This window comes from Camelus dromedarius, chromosome 10 (genome assembly GCF_036321535.1).
Source record: "Camelus dromedarius isolate mCamDro1 chromosome 10, mCamDro1.pat, whole genome shotgun sequence".
In the NCBI taxonomy this organism is placed as follows: Eukaryota; Metazoa; Chordata; class Mammalia; order Artiodactyla; family Camelidae; genus Camelus; species Camelus dromedarius.
The window spans coordinates 506,160-512,416 of record NC_087445.1 but is presented as its reverse complement, the minus strand read 5'-3'; the positions used below and the strand labels follow the sequence as shown (position 1 = coordinate 512,416).

The following is a 6,257-nucleotide window of genomic DNA, read 5'->3' as shown; positions in this document are numbered from 1 at the left end:
AGGTGAAGAATGAGTAACTAGGTCTTGTTCTTCATAGTGGGGTTCTCCAGCTTTGGCCCTGCTGACACTCTGGGCCGGAGCATTACCTGTGGTGGATGCCACCCTGTACTTTGCAGAAGGTCTGGCAGCTCCCTGGTCTCTGCTCACTAGATGCCAGTAGCACTTGCCCCCCACCCCCCACCCCCCACCCCACAGTATGACAATCAACAATTTCTCAAGATAACGCCAAAGTGCCAGAGGGACAGGGAGAACCCAACTATAGCTGGTTGGGAACAACTGCTTTATAGGAAATTTACTTAATTTCTAAATTCTGAGACAAGCTTGGAAACTTGAAACAAAACCAGTTATCTCTGTTTGGTAAAAGTGTAGAGGCAAGATCAAAATGTGATTAAAATAATGAAGGTTAACGACCAGTAGTGATATAGCAGGAGGAGCCCAGGGATGCAGAGCACTGAGCTGGAAAAACATACCCAGAAATCTAGTTCCCTTTATAGTCTTGGGCAAATCACAATCTCTTTGGACCTGTCTCCTCATCTACAATGGGTAGGGGTGGCAATACTGATCAATTAGGTTGCTATGAGAATTGAATGATAAAAATATATGTGAAAATGCTTTGTAAACCAACAAGATTCATAAAATATATATAACCATCATACTGGATAATAATTTACTGACAAGAAAGATTAAAGACTATGAAGTCTTTAAAAATAAAAGAATACATTACAAGGATAATTATCCTAAAATTAAAATTTTCTAAAGTTCCAATAGTTTTAATAAATAAAATTCACTTTTTAAACAATATATCATAAAAATAAAAATTTGACATCATGCCACTTATAAGAATATAAGAAGTCAAATGTTCACTGAGAGTGTAAGAATCCAGTTCCTGAAATTAATAATTAAATTTATAAGGTTAATGCTAACGTAAGAATTATCTAAACGGATTAGTCTATGATCTGAACAGAGCAGCTTAAAGTAGCTAAGTTAATCTTTTCTGAAAAGACGGCAATTTTTTTTAAATACCGGAAATGATTCATGAAATCACTGCAATTAATTTCCCACAGTTAATGTTTGTGTTTTTCATTCCACAGCTGCTAACCACTTTTGGTTATAAGTTTGGAAAACAAAAAACAAAACAAAACAAAAACCCTAAATCGCTAATAAAAATTAAAGCAAGCAACCAAAACTGCATTAAAGTTTTCTGCCAAAATCCCATTTTATGGTAAACATAAAATATTACCCACTTGAAACCCATAAAGTTTGGGAACAGATGAATTACTACAACTTACTGGGTTTATTATGAAATTCAAGGTAGAAAAAACAAATCTTGGTGACCACCTCTTCTCATTTCCTCCCAAATACTATAATAAAAAAGGATCATTGAATTCATGAAACAAAAGTAATACTTTTAGAAACACTAAAACTAAAGCTTTACTTTAAAAAAATCAATTTTGTTCCTCCTTAAACTTTTGCATTATTTTTCTTTCCTTCGTAATTCCATCTTTTGGTAAAAGAATTGTCTTACATTGGCTTTCATGACTTCTCCGCTTACACGGTCCTTAACTTACTGCACTGCCGTAATAATTCTCCTGAATTTATTTCCCCCAAATTGTATGTATAAATGATACGAAACAGTAACAGGTGGTATATAAAGAACATTTTCAGACGTTCTTCCAAATGCCTTACTTTCATTTTTTCATTTAACCCTCACAGTGGCCCTAGTAGGCAGCTCTCTTTACTTATGCCTGGTTTTTGAGGTGTGGAAATTGGAAAACAAACATTCAATACCTCTTGGCCTATCTGCGATTTGAACCCAGCAGCCTAGCTCGATGTTTTTAACCACGATGACACACTAATTTTTCAGTCAGTGATCATCCTTATAAAACAGTGTACAGTGCCTCCTCCTTGAGATTCTCTGCTTACTTGGCTTCCACACATCATATGTTTTGGGTTGCTCGTCAGCAGCTAGTGTTCCCTGATACTCTTTTAGCCTTATCTTTCTGTCCCCTGGCAATCTCACCCATTTCTAAGCATTTGACCATAACCTCTCGGGTGAAGCCTCTGAAATCCATCTTTCAAAAGCGGGCCTTGCTGGAGAGTAACAAACTCTTAAAAGCAAACCCAAACATTTGGAGCCATAAAATTCAATCAAAATCAACATCATAATTTCTTTTAAACCCACACTGACACTCTTGACTTTTTCTTTCCCCTAGGCTTTCTGGTTCTAAACTTTACAGAGGCTGAAAGAGGCTGAAACATAGAGACAAATTAGGCCAAGGGGCAAAAGCATGTGCCACGTCCAGCTTTAAACACGGCACAATCATATGAATTCATGATACTAAAACCTGCAGTTGGAGTGCTGGAGATTTCCCTTTTATTAGGGAAAATTTACAAAAGAAGCAAATGTAGACAAAGCAATATAATAATTTTCATGTACTTCTCACTTAGTTTTAAAAATTCTCAATTTATAGCTAGTCACATTCACTTACACACTTACTGCTATTATTATTTTTGGTAACAGCTTTATTGGGATATAATTCATATACCATACAGTTCACAATTTAAAGTATACAGTTCAATGGTTTTTAATGTATTCAGGGTTAGAAGCCATTACCGCAATCAACTTCAGAACGTTTTCATCACTCCAGAAAGAAACCCTGTCCCCGTTAAAGTCACTCCTCATTTACTCCCAGCCCTAGGTAACTGCAAATCCATTCTGTTTCAATGGATTTGCCTATTCTGGACATTTCATATAAATGGAATCATGCAATATGAGGTCTTTTGTGACTGGCTTCTTCCACTTAGCATAATGTTTTCAAGGTTCATTCACGTTGTAGCAAGCATGTCAGTACTCCACTCCTTTTTATTGCCAAGTAATCTTCCATTGTATGGATGGACCACATTTATTCATCCATTTATCAGCTGATGGACATAAACACATGTTGTTTTCACTTTTTGGCTATTTTTTATTTTATCCATCCTAGAGAATGTGAAGTGGTCCTTCACTGTGATTTTGATTTGCATTTTCCTGATGACTAATGATGTTGAGCATCTTTTACTGTGTTTACTGACCATTTTGTTATCTTTGGAGAACCATCTATTCAGATCCTTCACTCATTTAAGAATATTATTGGGCTGTATAAGTTCTTTACCTATTCTAGACACAAATTCTTTATCAGACTTATGATTTGCAAAATTTTTCTCCCTTGTTTGGGTTTTTTTTCCCCTTTCTTTCCCCTTTCTTGGTGATATCTTTGGCATAGAAAAAAATTTAAATTTTGATGATATCCAATTGATCTATTTTCCCATTTGTCTCTTGTGCTTTTAGTGTCACATCTAAGAAATTGTTGCCTAATCCAAGGTCATGAAGACTGATATTATGTTTCCTTCTAAAACCTTAACAGTACTAGCTCTAACACTTAGGTCTTGGTTTCCATTTTGAGTAAATTTTAGCATGTGATCCAGTTGTCTTAGCATGTTTTTTCAAAGCTGATCAAGATATAAAAGATTTCTATCACTCCAGAAGGTTCTTCCATGCCCCTTCCCAGTTCATACTCCCATTTTTGTCCAGCAAACATCCAGTCACTCAGTCACTCCACCAAATACTCATCCCAGAACCTTGCCAGCAACAGTATAACCCTCTAATAAAAATTTTCTTAATAACTGTTAACCTGAATAAACATAAGTAGCAGGAATTCTGCTTCCTGGATCCACACATCCCATCCTCCCCTTTAGCACAAAAGAACACATTTCCACTAATTTGGCAAAGGGAAATGCATTTTATCACCACTTCCTGGGTCTGAAAATGCCATTGCTTTGTATTGTGTCCCAGTCAGTGCAAAAAAAAAAAAAAAAAAAAAAGTTGAATGGATTATATAGACAACTACTTTTTAATTGTATATATGATCTTGGAACTTTACTCTGTGAAGGTAGAGAGTACTGGCTGCTCCATCTGCCTCTGAGCGCTCCCTTGGTCTCTGCCAACTGTGGCTGGCAGTGTGACGGTCTTTCTAAATTCTTCTCTCTATACCTCCTTATTTGATGAGAGTTCTATGATGTCTCCTAATTTTGCTACCATGTGGCTTATTGATCTGAAATGTACTTTCATCTCCTGTGACTGAGAGCTAACTGGGAAAAACACAAATCCACAGCCCCGCTATCTGGATCGTAAGGATTAGCAAAATGTCTTTTTTTTTTTTTTTTTTGCAAAATGTCTTTTTGAAATAAGAACGACTCCCACAAAAACAGAAAGAAAGAAAAACACCACTTGCACCTGATTCGTACATATCTGAAAAACCCAATTGAAAAATGGTGACACACAGTCACATGTATAACTAACAAGACTGGTAGCCATAATACATTAAAAAAAAAAACCCTAAAAATCAATAAGAAGAAGACAAATAACAATAGAAAAACGAGCAAAAAACATTAACAGGTATGCCTCAGAAGAGAAAATCCAAATGGCTGAAACACATTTGAAAAGATTATTCAACCTCTTTAGTAATTAGGGAAATGGAAATTAAAATCGCAAGCAGTACCACTATATACTTAACCTATCGAACTGGGGAAAAAGTTAGATAATGCCAAGTATTAACGACATCTAAAAACAACTGTAGCCTTTCTTTCCCTTCACCTTCACTCACTTAGCAGTGAGACACGTGGCTCCCCCAGTCACCATACAGTTACATAACCATTCCATTCCAGGATGCATGACAGCAGTGCCAGAACTACTGACCCGTACCACTGAGCTCATTCACTTTGTCTCTACTTTGCACCACCAACACATGTTTACTTTCTGTCTTCCTCTTCCATGACAACAGGGACTTTAACTGCTGAGTCCTCAGCACCTAAAACTGCCTTGAACAAAATAGGTGCTCAACAAATATTAGCTGAGTGAGTAAGTGAATGAAAAATTTTTATGGTGTATTACCGTAATTACCAGGTCTCAGTTGGACCTTTCCTCACCAGCACTAGTCATCTGGCTCTGAGATACTGTATCTACTTCAATCAAATCAAATTTAGACTTCTATTTCTCTCCCTAATTGCTACAGTTATAACCACCAACTGAAACAGTGAGCTATGACAGTCACTTGAAGTTTCTATTTTTTCCTCTAAGGCCTGACTTGACCGCCCCTCTCCACCCCTCCCACCCCCTGCCAACCTAAACCTCTTGGACACCGTCAATGCTGTCCAAATTTCCTAGTCACTTTGATTCTGAGTGTTCTAGCTATCTGTTGATAAATACTTCATTTTTTAGGAACATGAACAACATAATCACTGTCACAAGTTCAAATCACAGAGTTAAATGAAGAATTAAATAAAAGTTAAGTGGCTAATTTGCAGTTAATCTTTCAAAAGAATTGTGAGGGCATGTAGACTAAATTTTAGAAAAAGTACACAGGTTTGCTCTGTTTTCCTCAGTGTGGAAGCCTGAGGTTTAAGAATAAACACTAATAAGAAACACATGGAAAAGATCAGTAACAAAATGAAATCCCGGCCCAAACACAGTCTGCCACGTTTTACATACCAGTGTCTCAGATAATAGACAAGATTTTCACAATATTGCCAAAACATCACTTGAAACACTGTACATTTTTTAAAAATCTGAAGCATAATAAAAAAAAAAAAAAACTTGTGAGCTCTTTGTAAAGATCTAAGGGAAAATACTATTTTGATGAAAGAAAAACAAATTCCAGGATTCACTTTACCTTATTAGTCTGCACAAGCTTGAAAGACTCTCCCAAAGAATGCACTCAAAGTTCACTTCCAAGAGATACAAGTTAACTCTCTGTTTATAATATGAAAAGATTAGTATGAAAATACAGCATTTAAGTAGTTAACTGATACTCTTCAAGAGAGACAGCTCAGTGAAATGAGTAAACTTAGTGTATCAGCCAAATATAGGCAATAATGGTTGATCAACAGTAGTCCCTAGCTCCATCTTACTCAATACTATAAAATTATTTTTTTTAACTACTAAAAACAGGCAAATGTACCTTCTGAGTGATTTCCGTAACTAAGAGGTTAATGTTATTAGAAGGCATGCTAGTGGGTATACGTGGAAGGTGAAAAAGGAGACAGCTGATAGAAAAGAAGGTATAATTCTTCGTGTGGAAAAGCAATATACTTCATCTGTGTAGCCACTGACAATGCATTTCATTTTAAAAATAAACTAGATGTGAAATGGTGTATGTTTCTAATCCTGGTTCCTTCTCTTAATAAAGGTAAACACTGGTATGAACACAAGATATCAGAAA

General features: G+C 36.1%; 1 protein-coding gene across 2 annotated transcripts in view; it reads right to left on the bottom strand.

The window, feature by feature from the left end:
* CENPP (centromere protein P) overlaps positions 1–6,257 on the bottom strand; it is a 219,109-nt gene that overhangs the window by 117,214 nt on the left and 95,638 nt on the right. The gene's annotated exons all lie outside the window — the stretch shown is intronic.